Below are 18680 nucleotides of genomic sequence, written 5' to 3'. Positions count from 1 at the left end.
CTGGTTATCAATAACATTCCAGTTGTGCAAACCCTCCAGAATTCAATAAGATTTATTCTCTAGGAAGGCTGTGGGGAATTGTAGCCAAGAGCATTCCTTTGTTTTAAAACAAAACAAATGAAAAACAAATGATGGAAAGGATTCATCTGGAGTACTGATTCTTGTCATCCTGTTTTTCTTATCAACAATAAAAGCAGAATGTCTCAACTACCACAGTGAACAAGAGGAAAACCTCCTACGCTCCAAATCTAACCGTGCCTTCTACAACTTCGTCAACAACAAACTTAATGACTCCAGACCTATTCCACCTCTCGTAGGACCACACAACATAGAATACCACGATGACCCATCCAAAGCTAACCTCTTCAACTCCTTTTTTGGCTCCGTTTTTGTTAACAGTAATGGCTCATCCCCCCTCTTCGCAAACCGCACTTCTAACTCATTAAACAACCTAACCCAAATCATCTTCACTACAGACCACGTTGAAAAAGCAATCCATGATCTCAAACCTTCCCTATCTGCTGGACCAGATGGTCTTTGTGCATACTTCTTAAGAAAACTTTCTTCTGCCATAGCTGAGCCCTTAAGCATTATCTTCCAAAAATCCTTCAGGACCAGTACTCTCCCCAAGCTGTGGTCTAAAGCAGTAGTCATCCCCATCTTCAAAAAAGGAGACCCATCACTAGTTGACAACTACAGACCAATATCTCTATGCTGCGTTCCTTGTAAAATCATGGAATCAATCATAAATCAATCAATTACCCTTTACCTAGAACCTAATAACCTACTATCAAAAAAACAATTTGGATTCAGAAAGAAACTATCCTGCAACCTACAACTACTTCACTGCAAAAACATTTGGACTACCCACCTTGATCAAGGAAAATCCATCGATGCAATTTATATCAACTTCTGCAAAGCCTTTGACTCAGTGGTTCATGACAAACTTCTCCTAAAACTCAAATCCTATGGCATCTCAGGACTCCTCCACAACTGGATTACTGCATTCCTGTCAAACAGACAACAAGTTGTCAAAATCGGAAGCGCCATTTCCTCCCCTGTCCCTGTCAAAAGCGGCGTTCCCCAAGGCAGCATACTAGGTCCTACTCTTTTCATCCTATACATCAACGACCTCTGTGATAATATCGCAAGCAACTGTGTGCTCTTTGCCGATGATGTGAAACTTTTCAACACCACTGACAACACACTCACTCTCCAAAAAGACCTTGACTATGTTTCAGATTGGTCTAACATCTGGCAACTTTGAATCTCAACCAACAAATGCTCTACCCTCCACATCGGCAAAAAGAACCCAAACCTCATATATGAACTAAACAAACAAATTCTCACAGCAAACCCACACTCAGTAAAAGACCTCGGAATACTAATTTCAAATGATCTAAGTGCTAAAGCCCACTGCAACAATATCGCCAAAAAGGCTTCCAGAGTTGTAAACCTGATTCTACGTAGCTTCTGCTCTGGCAATCTCACGCTACTGACCAGAGCCTACAAAACCTATGCCAGGCCCATCCTCGAATATAGCTCATCTGTCTGGAACCCTCACCACATCTCAGACATCAACACTCTCGAAAACGTCCAAAGATATTTCACCAGAAGAGCCCTCCACTCCTCCACCCGAAACAGAATACCATACGAAAACAGACTAACCATCCTGGATCTCGAAAGCTTAGAACTGCGGCGCCTAAAACACGATTTAAGTATTGCTCACAAAATCATTCTCTGTAATGTCCTTCCGGCCAACGACTACTTCAGCTTCAACCGCAACAACACAAGAGCATGCAACAGCTTCAAACTCAATGTTAATCGCTCCAAACTTGACTGTAAAAAATATGACTTTAACAATCGAGTCATCGAAGCGTGGAACTCATTACCGGACTCAATAGTGTCAACCCCCAACCCCCAACATTTCTCCCTCAGACTCTCCACGATTGACCTCTCCAGGTTCCTAAGAGGCCAGTAAGGGGCGTACATAAGTGCACTGATGTGCCTTTCGTCCCCTGTCCAATTGTCTTTCCTTTCCCTTTTATCATATATATTCTTTCCTTCCCACCCACTTCTCTTCCTCTTTACTTCCTATCTTTACTTCCTATCTTTTATATATCACTTAATGTCTATTCTCTTTCATAGGTATTGTATATTGGACAAAGAATTAAAAAAAAAATCCTAAAAGCAGGGCAACAAGGAGGACAAAAAAGAATAGATACATCACACTAACTAAATCAACACATCCATTCACCTTTGTTTTTCGTCAGTCTAAACTACTGCATTTTTTGTTTTGTAAATTAGCAGCATTTTCTTTCAAAAGCACCTCATGAAAATTTGTGTTTGCTTGTGTGTATACATAGGAACCTAAATTATACATTTAAAAAAAAAGAATTGCACTTGGTTTCCTCCCAATTAGTATATTTGGATAAGAACGTAATCTGAAGAAGAGCTGGACAGCCCAACACTTGGCAGGTATTTTAGACTAATTCTAACTCTCCATCCAATTTTGTAGGTGCTGTGCCCTTAGCAACAGCTGGGTGTACCACGATTGGTCATTTCAAATAGCGGGAACTCTGGCTCCTCTGATTGGGTGCTGCGCCTGACAACTCCATATAAAAGCGCTCTCAGAGCGCGGCTGAGGCGTTTTGCAGTTCTGTCTTCTGCCATTCATTCTTGTTGTTGCTGTTATTCCAAATAAAATTCCAGTTAAGTTCTGACAGCTTCTTTTCAGTATTTAACACTAGCTATTTGTTTCCTTCCACCCTTTTCTCGCTGCCTCTGCGCTGCCACGACCCGCAGCATTCGCACCATGTCCCGTGCCAATGCCGGTCCTTCCAACTCCGAGCCTTTCTCTCCCTACCTCAGGGACCGCCTTCTGCTGCATGAATCCCAGTGACTAGTTAGGTCCCACAGAGTGGGTCTTCTCCGGGTCCCGTCAACCAAACAATGTCCCTTGGCGTGACCCAGAGGAAGAGCCTTCTCTGTGGCAGCCCCGACCCTCTAGAACCAACTCCCCCCAGAGATTAGAATTGCCCCCACCCTCCTTGCCTTTCGTAAGCTGCTTAAAACCCACCTCTGCCTCCAGGCATGGGGGAACTGAGATACACTTTCGCCCTAGGCCTTTACAATTTTATGCATGGTATGTTTGTATGTATGATTGGTTTTTATATAATGGTTTTTAACTGTTTTTAGTATTGGATTTTGTTATATACTGTTTTACTGCTGTTGTTAGCCACCCCGAGTCTGCGGACAGGGGTGGCATACAAATCCAATAAATAAATAAATAAATAAGCTACTGAAACCTGGGACACTTATCTCCAGTGCTTTGAGGTTTGCCTTTTAGCCAATGGCTTGACTGCTCTGACTGAGGTACAGAAGCATGCCTGTCTCTTCACCAGTTTGCAAATCCTCTGGCTTTCCATGCTGCCAATAAATCATGTTACTAATTTAATTTAAGAACTGCAGTGATTCACTTAATAAATATGGCAAGAAATGTCATAAAACGGGGCAAAACTCACTTTACAAATTTCTCAGCAACATTTAATTTTAGCTTCAACTGGGGTCATAAGTCGAGGGCTATCTGTATTTTGTCACAGATATTTACTGTGTATGGAATCAAATGCTGCTTACTCTTGTGTTAACTAAAAAGACTCTGGTTTGTCACTCGACTTGGGTAATTTCAGAAGCCCAGGAAATTCATCAGCAAGATGCAATCTAGACTTTATTATTTTCCCCAACAAGTTAAGATTTGTATTATTTTCCCTTTTGGGTTATTATTTTTTTATAATAAAGATTTTTAAGCAGCATTTTGCCATTGTTTCTTGTTACTAATCTTTCCCCAAAGTTGTTTGGTTTAACTTTTATGTTTATATGCCATAAGTTTATCTCTGTGAGCTGCCCAATGTTTTGTGGAGGGCAGCATAGATTAGTCACAGATGGCTGAGTAAATATTTTGCAGTTTTACTTGGAGTAACTACATGTTGTAAACTGTTGATAGTTGTTGATACTTTTTGGAGTTTTAATGTATTGTATTGTAATGTATCGAGAGGTGATTGCAAAGCAGATGAAAAAAATGAAACATCTAGGTGTGAGTAAGAGAAATGTTAGTTGTAAAAACCAGGACGCTATTTGGATAACTGATACCTGCTTACTAGACTGGTCTGGTTATTGGCTACTCTTTCAACATATGAGCCAGATTAATGTTAACTATATCATAAACACAACCCACTAATTGTCAGTCTTTCACGTCCATCTGTCTGTCTGTCTTTCATCTATCATTCTATTCTATTCTATTCCATTCCACTCCATTCATCTATTTTTATCTATCTATCTATCTATCTATCTATCTATCTATCTATCTATCTATCTATCTATCTATCTATCTATCTTTAATCTATCTTTATTCTATCTATCTATCATCTAGCTAGCTAACTGTTAGACTTATATACTGGTCAGTAGTGGGTTGCTGCCAGTTTGGACCAATTCTTTAGAAATTTACCACTGCTTTCCAAACTCCTGTACCAGTCCTGCAGTTGCTGAAACAATACCTGCTGTTTATTATTTGTTGATAACTGGAACAATAGAAAACATTCAAGGTGTCCATGTCTTTTAATGCATTCTTTTAATAAAATGGCTGTAACAGGGGGGGAAATGCAAATACAAACCCTCCTCCCCACCCACACCCCTAAACTAAACTAAAGTCAAGGCCAACATTTAAAAAATTAAGATAGCCCAAGAGAAAAAGAAAACCTTTGTGATGCCTTCCTTTCCTTGATTTATTAAGCAAAGGGCTGTCTCATTTTAATAGTTAATTCAAGGCTGCCATATGGTGAGAAGGCATGAGAAGTCCCCCCCCCCCCAAGTCTTGGATATCTCAGTGATTATCACACATATCTAATCACAAGGTGTCTTGTTGTAATATTCTCTGTATAGTAATGGACAGGTAAAACAAAATGTGCTTTAGTGAAAAGCAAAAGTGTAACACTGGCAGCAGTCCAAGGTATGCCTTCAATTCCAATGCTCTTTAAATAAAATATTTATTGATTCATGGCAATTTTTTTCTGATCCATTGATTCATTATATTCTTTGTTATCTTTAACACCTAGTTTATAAAGCATGCTGGCTCTGTTTGCATAACATCTTCTGAAAAGCTAAAAACAATTATATCCCCAACAGCACAACTTAAACTTGCACTCTTACTATATATACCCAGAAAAGAGGTGGAGTTTCAATTGCATCATCCAAGCTAGGGGTCAGCGCCCCAAGTAACATCAGATTCCAGTCCAATTTTTTCATCCAAGGTTCAATTTATTAACAGAGCCATGTTGACCATGCTGTTGCCATCCTGATACTACTTCCTCCCACTATCACACCCAGGTTAGGGTTCATCCTCCATCCCCACACCCACAACTTCATTACGAGGACCAGTCTGAGTGCAGAGATTTCATTGATCTCCTCCTTACATCTATCAGTAAAAGATGACCTTGGACTCTAAGAAAGGAATTTGTTGTGGCTAGTAACTTTCCCTCTCATGCAACCACCCCTCGCAGTTCCCATAATACTATTCTACTGTGGCAGGCCAAAGTCTCTAACTCCACATGATGGCTTTGGCCTGACACTAGGATGATGAGGATGAGGATGATGGATATATTCTGCAGACTTTTCTGAAGAGTTGTCCCTGAAAATGCTGCCTGTTGATTGAAAGTTTTACAATAGTCATGATATAATTAAATTATGTATCAGCTGGAAGAGATTCTGCTTGGAATAGCCACATTTTAAGGAAACTCTTGAAAGTCAGAACTGACTCCAGTATTATAGCTAGATTTGCAACTGCCTGATTTATCTGTTAATCATAATTTAAACCTTCACCTATCTGTGAAACATCCTTAATGTTGCAGTGTGTTTCTCTCTTTACAAATAGTATCATTTTAAAAACTGTATTCTTAAATACAAAGGTATTGTACTTATTTATTATTGAATTTGGATGATGTTCAAAAAGTCTAGGTGGCTCACAAAAACAAAAATAAGGAATAAATATACCGTAACATGACACACCCCCACACACCCCAATGAACCAGAATGGGGGGGGGGAATAAATGAAGAGATGATGGCTACCATTATTTATGATGTTTTAAATCAGTCCACTTTTATTTATTTATTTATTTTTATTTATTCTTGGAGCATCCAATAAGATAAAGAATCTCTCAGCTCTAATCAACAATTATTTTCTGCATTTATCTATATCTGTGTATATTGACACATGAGTAGTATATAATTAATACAAACACAATGTTTTGTTAAGCTGCTGAACGGATAGTCTGGTTACCAAAGCATTGTCTTCCACATTTTCCTTTCCAAGATGGGTTCACTTAATTCTCTTTGGCCAAATCTTCTGCCCTTTGCTGCTGCCAGAACTTCAACCTATTTTTCCTCTTCTCCTTTTGGTTCTCACATCATACTCTGGGGATTGATCTGCAAATTGCTTTTCAGCTTCTCCTACAGGTTTTCATAGCACTTTGAGTCAACTACTTTGCACTCTTTTGCCTACCCTACTGTTTTAAAATGTTCTCCGACATTCTCTTGTATTTCTTGGCTCCCTTAAATTTGGGGTTTTATATTCCCCAGAGATATTCACAATGACTTGCAAAGCTGTAGTCATTTGCAGCAGAGGCGGAGTAATGACACAGACACAGAGAGCTGGATTTAAAATGGGTCATTTTTATTAATTAAATTTGCATAATTTATTCATTAAATCAGCATAAATTTAACTAAACCCTAACAAGGACCCGCAGGGTCAAACAATTGCTTCCGGGGTGGAAAATGACGTCAGAAAAACTTCCGGGGCAACTTATGGGCATAGCTCCATGCTAATCCAGGTGGGGGCCCCCGCCCTCTCCTGGATCTCAGCCATGCACCTGCATGTGGGAGGTCTCGGCGTCTAACCCCTGCAAGGGGATAGATATGGGCGGGACCCAAAGACGGGTTCCACCCAATTGGTCAGATTGAGCTAAAGGCACCATGACCTTTGGAGAGAACCTGTCAATCATCCCCAAAGATGCCCAACGGAGAACACACAGTTGCTAAACACCACCCAGTTCTCCGTCCCTAACCTGCCTACCCAAATGACTAAAGGTAAGCCAATTAGACTAATCAGGGGGGCAAAGCACCCCCTAACCGCCATCCGTCACCACAGTGTGGAATAGGCGAAAAAACGATCGCAGAAAATGCTGGAACTGCCAAAAATTCCTATTCGGCCCCCTAAGGGTGACCCACAGTGGCGCACTAAAAGATAGGGAGGGAGGGCGGGTGTTCGCTGCTCGTTGTCAGGGGCGAAAAGGAAGCCCCGAGCCTGCACAGCCACTTATATAGGGCTGGCAGGCTCCGCCCCTGACGATGTCATCGGCAGAAGCCGATGCCAAAAATTGGCCGGGATCCCGGCCTTCAAGATGGCAGCTGCTCCGAGAGCCATGTCTCCCTGGCCCTGCGGCAAATCCAGGCTGGGGTTGACTCACCGGCCGCGCATTTTATGGTCATGTGATGGCCTCCTTTTCAAAAGGGTGTAAGGCTTCAATCTTCCAACTGTGGCTGTGTTGGCTCCTTGAGGTATGCCAGATCAGGAGTCAAAAATGACTGGAACTTTGCTGTATTAATATGGACTCCGGTAACAAAATCTTGAAAGTCAGACAGCGTGTTCCCTCTCTCCCATACCAAGAAAGCTAACCATTAATAAATTTAAGTTTCTTTGCAATGTTTTAAATCATGGTTTTCTTACAGCCATCACATTATTTCTCTACGGTCATCTCTGTCTTTACAATCTGCCATTCTGACACTGTTTAGGGTAAAAAAAAAAAAAATTCCCCCTCTATGCAAACTTTTTCAATACATTTCAAGATACCTTCTATTCAAGTTACAATAAAAAACAGTATTGTGTTAGTAAAACAGATATAATCACTCCCCAAAATTACTGATTCCAAATTACTATAGTTACTTTTGGTATACATCAAACCTCCAAACCCTGGCCTCTAATTTTGTCATCTAGAAAACCAATTTTCTTCTAATTAAATTCAACATTGATTTCCTTTTGATCTTATTAAATTAATATCATTATCCTCTAAGCAATCCAAATAGGCTGTCATTAAATTATTTCTGCCATCACATTATTTCTCTATGGTCATATCTGTCTTTACAGTCTGCCATTTTGACACTGTTGAGCCATCTCTATAGACACCCATTTTTCAACTAGCTCTCTTTATCTTCCCCAAAGTAACTTGCTTGGTTTTTTTCCCATCCATCCATCTTTTGTCACTCTCACTGCCAGGCCTTTGGGGGCTAGGACAAATTAAGCTATAAGCTAACCCTATATATCTGGGAATACTTTTCTTCCCCAAACTTTCCATCATGTATCCTGCATTTTAGTTATTTAGCTTAATGCTTCGTTCCTTCTTGCCTTGTGCTCAACTTTTCGGCAATACCATATTGTATCAACATACTAGAATTTGTAAATGTGTGACAGCCATCCTGTATTTAGAAGCTGGGCTCAGCTTCAGTGAAATATGCCACCTTAATGTTCAACATTGCATTGCCAGTGCTGCATCAGGCAACTTTGCATTTCACTACACTACATTTCTCTCTCTCTTTCCGCCTCCCTCCTCCCACATCTCTTTCACCCTCTCTCCTCCAAGAAACTTTGCAGAAATGTATGAAACTCTTTCTCGCACACAAGATAAAAATAAAGTGACAATGAAGGAAACAAGTGGGAAGGTGGCAGGAAGCTGAGGGTGGCCACATATGCAAAAAAATTAGATCAGTAAAATAAGTAGAGTTGTTTTAGAGAATCAGCCTTTACTTTAAGACAGTAAGCTTTCAGCAACTGGCCATTCTCGAAGTATCTAGGGGAAGGAGGCTGACTTGGAGCATGTGTAGGGGGTGTGAACAAGTGTTTGCATAGGGAAGGGAATTAATTGCAAGTTCTTCAGCACTTCTCTACTGAGACAAAATAGACTTTAACACATTTATTCTTAATAAGTCTTAATGTTATTCTTATCATAGTGCAAATGAACTTTAAGAAAAATGCCGAAGCTTTCTTGTTTGAATGCTTTGATTTCTATGGAGCAGTTTGAATAATAAAAGCAACAGTGAATATCTTTTTGCTTAAAATTTGAATGATCATATACTTATTTGAATAAATAAAATAAAACGAATGGCCAGTGGTTTATTTAAAACCCTAATTTGGGTGGAGCTATGATAGTTATTGTAGACTGGTTAAGTCCCACAGAGTCCGCCTTCTCTGGGTCCCGTCATCTAGATGGACCTATGGGAAGAGCCTTCTCTGTGGGGGCCCCGGCCCTCTGGAATCAGCTCTCTCAGAGATTTGCACTGCCCCCAACCTCCTCATTTTCCATAAAAGTTTAAAGACCTATCTGTGCCGCCAGGCTTGAGGCCATTAAACCCTAGCCCCTGGCTGATGAATGTAGTATGTTATGCAGTGTGATTGAGAATGAATGACTTTAAATGGTATTAGAGTTTTTAAAGATTTTTAGCTATATTAATTGCATTTTTTAGATATGTATATTGTTTATTGTTTTGATGTGTTGTGAGCCGTCCTGAGTCCTTGGAGAGGGGCAGCATACAAATCCAAATAAATAAATAATAGTGACCCTAAACTGATTAGGCAAGGAAAATTGATGTAGGAGCCCAGAAGATCTCAGAGGATATTTGGAAAACACTTCTAGAACTCAGTGGCCCCTATTTTAATGGAAAAGCTTGATTCTAGAAATAGTTATTTAGTCTATCACACTTCAGTTCATTGCATTCACAAGCAGTCTCCAGATACTATTGATCCTCTGCATTGCGGGGGCACACATAGCTTTCACAAGGCTTAACAACATTTTAAAAAACATTGGTATTTTTTCTGAGCAGCCAGGTGTTTTTTTCCACCTTCTGACCTATCATGTCTTCTGCAATAGAGTAGTAAATGTCTGGAACACTTTACCTGATCCTGTTGCTAGTTTCTCTAACCCCCATAACTTTTAGCTTAAACTAGCTACCGTGGACCTTACATGTTTCTTAAGAAGTCTCTCAGGGGGCAGGCATAAGCACACCAGCATGCCTACCATCCCTGTACTACTGTACCCATATGTATGTATTCATTTTATATGTTTATGGCTATGTTTTGCTTCTTTATATCCATTTATTTGTGCCCTTTATATGTGTTCTGTTTCCTTTCATAAACAAACAAACAAACAAACAAATAAACAAATAAATAAACAAACAAACAAACAGACAGACAGACAGACAGACAAACAAACAAACAAATAAATAAATAAATAAATAAATAAATAAATAAATAAATAAATAAAACAGAAGAAAAGAAAAGAAAACCAAAAAACCCCAAAACAAATAAATGTCTGAATTGAAGTAGTAACTTGAAAACACTGGAGATGCTTCATGTCACCAAGAGCAGAAATGAGCTTTGCCACCCACAAAAGGTCTCATTGAGAGGAAAGAGACTGCTGCATTACTTCTGATTTTCACATTACATGAAAGCTACTTGCTCCCTTTAAAGAGATATATGTCACCTTTTTGTATTCCAAATTAAGTCTGGGACATCTAACTAAGCACAGTACAGTGATCCCTCGATTTTTGCGATCTCAGTCTTCGCGAAACGCTATATCGCGATTTTTCCCACCCGATGACGTCACTCTCTTCCTTCCTTTCTCATCTTTCTTTCTCTCTCTCTTTCTCTATCTTGCTTCTTCCTCTCTCACACTCCCTTCCTCCCTCTCTCATCTCTTTCTTTCCTTCTCTCTCTTTCTCTATCTCTTCCCCTCTTGCTGGCGGGCGGCGGGCGGGCGGCGGGTGGTGGGCGAGCGGGGGCATCAGCGAGGAAGACCCAGGGAAGGTTCCTTCGGCCGCCCAGCAGCTGATCTGCTCGGCAGCCTAGCAGCAGCGAGCAGACGAAGATCGGGGTTTCCCCGCCGCCCACACAAAGGGGAAACCCCGATTCGGCTCCTCGCTGCGCTGCCGAGCAGATAAGCTGCTGGGTGGCCGAAGTAACCTTCCCTGGGTCTTCCTCGCCGCCCACGCAAACTCCACCATCTGCGCATGCGCGGCCATGAAAAAAGGGTGCGCATGCGCAGATGGTGTTTTTACTTCCGCAACCCTACATCGCGAAAAATCGATTATCGCGAGGGGTCTTGGAACGGAACCTTCGTGATAATCGAGGGATCACTGTATTGACTTGCCCATATAGTTTCCGTCTGCTGAAGTGAATGGAATCTTACAAAAAAAGAAAAAGAAAAAAGAATGTGAAATATAAATATGAGAATTCTCATATCAAATAAGGAGCAGAGGGGTGGGAAAACTTATTATTTACAAACTGGGCATGAAGTTGCCTTTTAAAAGAAATTCTGAAGAAACTTCTGCTTATCTACAATGCTGTGATCACACTATTCATCAGAAGAGATTATACACTACATGTGTTTTTCCTCTTAAAACAATTTCACCAGCTACTGTTTTATATTGAGATAATTGTGTTTTGAGGCTTGGTGGGATAGGTAAGAATTTGAAGAAATAAACAACTGCCACTGGAGAAATTTGATATTTTAAAGTATAGTACTCTGGGAGGAATGGTTGAGGGTAATATCTTAATCTTTCTTAAGAATGTCGAAGCACCAGACAAAAAATACATATTTATATATCTATCAAACAATTCCATTTTGGAGAAATAAGCATCATTATGCAAAGTGCTGGAAAAGAATAAGAAGTGGTGAGTAAGGGTAGATAAAAATACTCAACTGCCTTACAAGATAAGAATCTTACAAACCCAATACACTGGGCCTGTGTGGAGCATATCGAAACTCACCCTCCATACATCAGTCATAATATATTTTATTTCCTCCCCTAGAAATTATTATTGGGTCTAGGAATATTCATCGGTCATTCATCAAATAAGTAAGGAAATGTTTATTAGAAAATGACAACCAATTCAAACATTTAATGTACAGATAGTCCTTGGCTTATAACCACAATTGGAACCAGGATTTCTGTTGCTAAGTGAGTTTGTTGAGTTGTCATACTGAAGAGGCATGAGGCAGACTTGTGACTAATAGCTCTTTATTGCAAGTAAAGTGAATCCAGCAAAAAGTCAGCTCGACAAACTCTCTTTAACCCTGCTGTGCTGTTCGGGTCAGTGAGACCCAAAATCAAAGTTTGAGATGCTGTAAAAAAATTTCCCTGCATATCTGAAACTTGAAATTTCATGACTTTTCATCATTTCAGGGGTTCTCTCTATGAGAATTTTTTTTGGGGGGTGGGGGGTTTCTTTCTTGCTGAAAATAAAAAGTCACACCAGCTTTAGTAAAATAGAATGCATTTTGCAAACAAAACTATCTATAAATTGAAAAAAAATTCACAAAAAAGGGAATTTTTGTGATCTGCCTTTTATAATCAAAATAAAGCAATATGCATAGGTTTTTTTAGTTCAATTTTCATATCATTGTGTGCAGAAATGTTCAGACTACTTTCCAAGTGAAAAAGGTTTTCAAATTGACCAAACATAAGCACTTCAAATGAAGAGTTTTCGGTCCGGGTCAGGGTGACCCGGGAACAGACCAAGTGTATAGTGTTTTTGAAAAGCACAGCAGGGTTAAATAGAGGGCTGTGGGCTGGCTGAACAAATCAGCCCTCTTTATTCTCCCACTCTGCAAAGGGGACCTTGGTGTAAACAGCTTGCTTAATTCAAATCCTTAATACATAACAAGTTAAGTGAGTTGTGGTCAATTTGATGACCTTTTTTTGCTGTGGAAGAAGCAAAATCTGACTACCTCCATTGATTTTGCTAGTCGGAAGCCAGCTGGGAAGATCACAAATGGTGATCACAGGACTCTAGGAGATTGCAACCTTTGTAAGTACTGTAAGTGCTGTTTTCCAAGTGATCAAATTTTGATCACATGCCTGTTGGGAGGCTGTGATGTTTTTAAGTGTGAGGATCAGTCATAAGTCACTTTTTTTCAGTGGGACAATCGCCAAATGAATGGTTTTAAGTTGAGAACTAGCTGTAATTTATATAATAAAGGGCCTGACATTTAATAAACCCTGCATATGGGGATATTAAAAGGGTAATGGTGGGACACACAATGAGAAAATAGTACAGGTGGTCCTCGACTTACAGCCACAATTGAGCCCCAAATTTATCTTGCAAAGAGAGAAATTTGGTAAGTGAGTTTTCCCCCTTTCTCTTGCTACATTAAGTGCTGCGATGGTCATAAGCAGTAATGGGCATCCAAAATTTTTACTGCCACACTATGGGTGTGGCTTTTTTTGTGGGAGTGGCTTAATGGTCATGTGACTGGGTGGGAGTGACTTGCCAGTCATGTGATCAGGTGGGAGTGGCTTGGACGATCATCAGCATTCAAGTCCTCGACTTACAATCTTACTAGTGTTGCTCACTGGGTGACACTTTGCTTCGCGTTTCCCGCGCTCTCCTTCCTGAGTTGCCCCCCCACCTCAGGATGGGTAGCTGTTGTACATACTCTTGATCAGTTGGAGGATGATGAAGATATTGAGGACTCAGATTCAGATAGTGTTTATGAAGTAGTGGGGGGGCGGGGTTATAGGTAGTAGAACAGGTGGGAGGCCAGCCACAGGATGGGGCTATGAGTTCAGGATCTAGTGAGGGAGAATCAGATGCATGCTGGGTTAACCCTAAATTCATACAAATACAAATCTAAATAATAAATAAATAAATAAATAAATTCAGAAGGATTCAGAAATGTAGAGAGCAAAGGTCTGGAAGAAGATATTAAGGAGAGGAATGGGTTAAATATTGTAGTGAGGTATTTGGCACGTCAGGGGGCTAGTGGAGAAGAAGGGTGGAGTTTCAACTTTGCTGAAAAGAAATATGGAGGGGGTTTTTGCCGCGCTAAAGTAAGCCAAAGTATTTTGTATTGTATTTAGTCAGTGCTGCTGTTTTTAATAGCTATGTAGTTAGAAAAGAAATCTTGTCTAAGTGAAGCAGGAAAGGAATGTGAGGAATGCGGCTAGAAGAGATAACGGACCGATTGATGTCTGGAATGTGTTGAAGTACAAGAGAGCAGAGAAATAAATGAAATTGCTTTATTCATGAAATGATGCATTTAATTAGAGTTATTTGTAATTACTAAACTTCTATCAGAAACCAGAACAGGTAGCTAGGTGAACAGGTTCTGCCAGAAGCATAAATGCTGGCAGTGCCACTTCCACCCACGCCTTCTGCTTGCACCTCAGGCTGGAAGTGGCCAAGGGAGGATGGAGGGGAGCCGGGCAGGAGAGAGGGAAGCTTGTCTGAGGCCAGGAAGGAGGAAAGAGGAAAAAAGCAAGGAGCGCAGACACAGCAGCAGGGAAAAAAAGGAGAGCCTAGTCAAGACCAGTAATCCAGGAAGTGACAGCTGCTGATCCGCTGGAGCTGCGCATGCATCTTCATTTCTGCTGGTGGAACTGCATTCCATCCGTCCTGCTTGCTGCCCATCTCTGGTCATAAGTGTGAGAAATGGTTGTAAATCACTTTTGAAGTGCTGCTGTGATGTCAAACAGTCGCTAAATGAACTGTTGTAAGTCAAGGATTATTTGTAAGACCAAATGACCATAAACCACAGATTCAATAAACTGGGCCTAGTTCGCACATCTCAGCAGTGTAATCGCGGGTTTCTCAACTTAAACAACGTTAAGCTGTTGTTAAGCTGTCTGGACTTTAACTCCCAGAATCCCGAAGAGAGCAATGAGGGAATTCCAGGAGTTTGAAATGTACACGTCTTAAAGTGGCTGTGGTTGAAAAACACTGAGCTACTCTAACTCTTCAAGAGTTGCCTTTTCAGTGCCTTTGTACTTTGCCCCTATTGAAAGTGACAGGAGAAAAGAAACCTTCAGAAGATGCTGAGAAGAGTTGTAGTGTTCTTTCAAATAGGTTAAGGGGATAACGTGGCTCCAGTGTCCAGCATTCCTCCCAAGAGATCGCATTGCCTGTCTTGGAGTATTAATCCAACATTTCACAGGACTTTGCCATGCAGCTGGCAGGCCGTTTGGCTCAAAGGACCTTCTCAGCTCACGACCATACCTACTTTGTAATGAGCAGAGAGACCTAATTACTTTATTCCATCAACTGAAGCGGATCAAGCTTAAAGCATATTGATGAAAAGTACAGGAAACCTCACAGAAAAGCTACACTGAGATCTTTTCTTTGTAGTTCCAAAGAACCCCTCCTGTCACCTTCTCTCCTGTTCAGGTTTTTAATGGGAGAGAAAAAAAAAAGAAAAGGAACAAGGCATATTATTATGTATCATGAACAAGGAGGTAACCTACACACAGTATTTTGACCGTAACATATATAGGCTTCCCACCAGTGACATTGTTTTATATAGAATAAAGCAGCAACCCAATTAATCTGGAGTTGACATTTTAAGTAGAGATGTGATTCATTTAAAGCAGCATAACCTACAACACCCCAAAACACTGTGTGTGGCTCACCAAGAGACTCTAAAAGTTGTGGCCGTATTGCAGCTTTAATGTGACAGATGGGGAAAATTCATTAAATGCACACATCATATATAATTCATTTCTTGGTTAAGCCATTTTTTTTCACAAACAAAACTAACCCAAACACACAGAGAGACACCTCCTTTCTTTCTTTTTCTTGTTTTATTGAATCCCTTAATATGCCATTCCCTGATCAAATGTGGCCCTTGACCAAAAGAGAGGGTTCTGAAGGGCCAATTTAGGATACACTGTCAATAGTACTAAATGAATTCCATTCAAGTATGTGCTCACGCATTGTGCACTGCAAGCAAGAAATAAGAAATGGGAGTCTTATCTACAGCTCCATTCATAACTCAACAGCTGAAGCATTTTTATGGCAACCACAATGAAACAGATGTTGCAGAAGAGACGGAGTAACGACTCGGACACAAGAGCTGGATTTAAACTTGGGTCATTTTATTATAATAAATTTGCATAATTTATTAATTAAATTAGCATGAATTAGCATAAATTTGCATAAATCAACATACTCAACTATGACCCGGAAACAGTGGACCTGCAGGGTAAAACAAACACTTCCGGGGCGGAAATGACGTAAAAGGTCAACATTCCTGGGCAACTATGGGCGTAATCGATGCTGGTCCAGGTGAGGGACCTCTCCCTCACCTGAGACCCTGCCATACACTCGCATGAGGGGGGTCCCGCCGGCTCACCCCTACCCTGGGACTTCAATAGCGGGACCCAAAGACAGGTTCCCCCCAAGTGCGCAGGTAGCACCCACCATGGGCTTGGAGAGAACCTGTCAATCATCCCCAAAGATGCCCAAGGGAGAACGCGCAGTTGCTGAAACCACCCAGATTTCCGCCCCTAACCTGCCTACCCAATGACCAGAGGTAAGCCAATTAACCTAATTAAATGCCAACACCCCCTAACCGCACATCCATCTCCCCAGTGTGGAATGGGCGAAAAAACAGCCTGGCCTAATGGGCGAGGCTGCAAAAAATTCCCATTCGGCCCCAAAGGCGACCCACTAGGCACACTGCAAAATAGGGAAGGGCGGGTGGGTGTCTGCTCTTGGCACCAGGTCCGGGCGAACAGGCTCTCTTCCCGGCCCGCTGTCCCTTAAATAGGGCCAGCAGGCCCCGCCCGGACCCGACGTCATGCCCAGCCACGTGGGCAGGGCATTCTCGGCCGAAATCTCGCCTCGCGAGATTTCGGCCGAAAACAAGATGGCGGCCGCCATCGGAAGGGTCCGAGTCTGCCCGGCCCTTCCGCAACAGCGCCGTGGGGCCGGTGAGTCAGCCGGCGATATTGCAGAAGAGACGGAGTAACGACTCGGACACAAGAGCTGGATTTAAACTTGGGTCATTTTATTATAATAAATTTGCATAATTTATTAATTAAATTAGCATGAATTAGCATAAATTTGCATAAATCAACATACTCAACTATGACCCGGAAACAGTGGACCTGCAGGGTCAAACAAACACTTCCGGGGCGGAAATGACGTAAAAGGTCAACATTCCTGGGCAACTATGGGCGTAATCGATGCTGGTCCAGGTGAGGGACCTCTCCCTCACCTGAGACCCTGCCATACACTCGCATGAGGGGGGTCCCGCCGGCTCACCCCTACCCTGGGACTTCAATAGCGGGACCCAAAGACAGGTTCCCCCCAAGTGCGCAGGTAGCACCCACCATGGGCTTGGAGAGAACCTGTCAATCATCCCCAAAGATGCCCAAGGGAGAACGCGCAGTTGCTGAAACCACCCAGATTTCCGCCCCTAACCTGCCACGGAGCGGGGGTCAGATCTCTATCTTGGCCCCCCGACTCCCCCCTCTATCTGCGCCAGCTCACGCAGAGACCGCTGCAGGTCCTGTAAGAAAATGGCGTTCCCCTGCTCTGACAGGTGAACGCCATCGGCCCGGTAAAGCCACGGCCGATCTATGGTGATGAGGGGATGGGCCACTACAACCCCACCTAAATTCCCTGACTACCCTTCCCAGGGCCTTATGGCCTCTACACCTGACCCGGTGAATGGCCCTAAGGGAAAAAGGCGACCCACAAATATCCCTAGGGGATCGAAGACCGCACCACATAGATGGCGGGCCACACAGCGTGAAGCCACCGCAGGCTCCCGCAAGCCTGGCGGGTCCCCAGCCGACCCCCAAGCCGTACCGGTCCTTGCCCCCAAGAGCAAGACCAGCGACCGGGGCGCAGCAATGGGATGCCGCCCTCCCCGAACAACTGGGCGTAGCCATGTGACCACCCGCCCAGCACCGCCTGGGCGCAGCAATGGGATGCCGCCCTCCCAGCACACATCCAGGCGCAGCAATGAAATGCCGCCCCTGGCACCAACTGGGCGCAGCAATGGGATGCCGCCCTCCCAGCACACATCCAGGCACAGCAATGGAATGCTGCCCCGGCACCAACTGGGCGCAGCAATGGGATGCCGCCCTCCCAGCACTAACTGGGCGCAGCAAAGGGATGCCGCCCTCCCAGCACCACCTGGGCGCAGCAATGGGATGCCGCCCTCCCAGGACCGATCTGGGCGCAGCAACGGGATGCCGCCCTCCCAGCACCTCCTGGGCGCAGCAATGGGATGCCGCCCTCCCAGGACCAACTGGGCGCAGCAATGGGATGCCGCCCTCCCAGGACCAACTGGGCGCAGCAATGGGATGCCGCCCTCCCAGGACCAACTGGGCGCAGCAATGGGATGCCGCCCTCCCAGCACCACCTGGGCGCAGCAATGGGATGCCGCCCTCCCAGGAACAACTGGGCACAGCAATGGAATGCCGCCCTCCCAGCACCACCTGGGCGCAGCAATGGGATGCCGCCCTCCCAGGACCACCTGGGCGCAGCAATGGGATGCCGCCCCCCCAGGACCAACTGGGCGCAGCAATGGGATGCCGCCCTCCCAGCACCACCTGGGCGCAGCAATGGGATGCCGCCCTCCCAGGACCAACTGGGCGCAGCACTGGGATGCCGCCCTCCCAGACCAACTGGGCGCAGCAATGGGATGCCGCCCTCCCAGGACCAACTGGGCGCAGCAATGGGATGCCGCCCTCCCAGCACCACCTGGGCGCAGCAATGGGATGCCGCCCTCCCAGGACCAATCTGGGCGCAGCAATGGGATGCCGCCCACCCAGCATAGCGGTAGAAACGC

Source organism: Erythrolamprus reginae, chromosome 3 (genome assembly GCF_031021105.1).
Source record: "Erythrolamprus reginae isolate rEryReg1 chromosome 3, rEryReg1.hap1, whole genome shotgun sequence".
Lineage (NCBI taxonomy): Eukaryota > Metazoa > Chordata > Lepidosauria > Squamata > Dipsadidae > Erythrolamprus > Erythrolamprus reginae.
The sequence above is the reverse complement of the archived record's forward strand: the minus strand, read 5'-3'. Positions refer to the sequence as shown.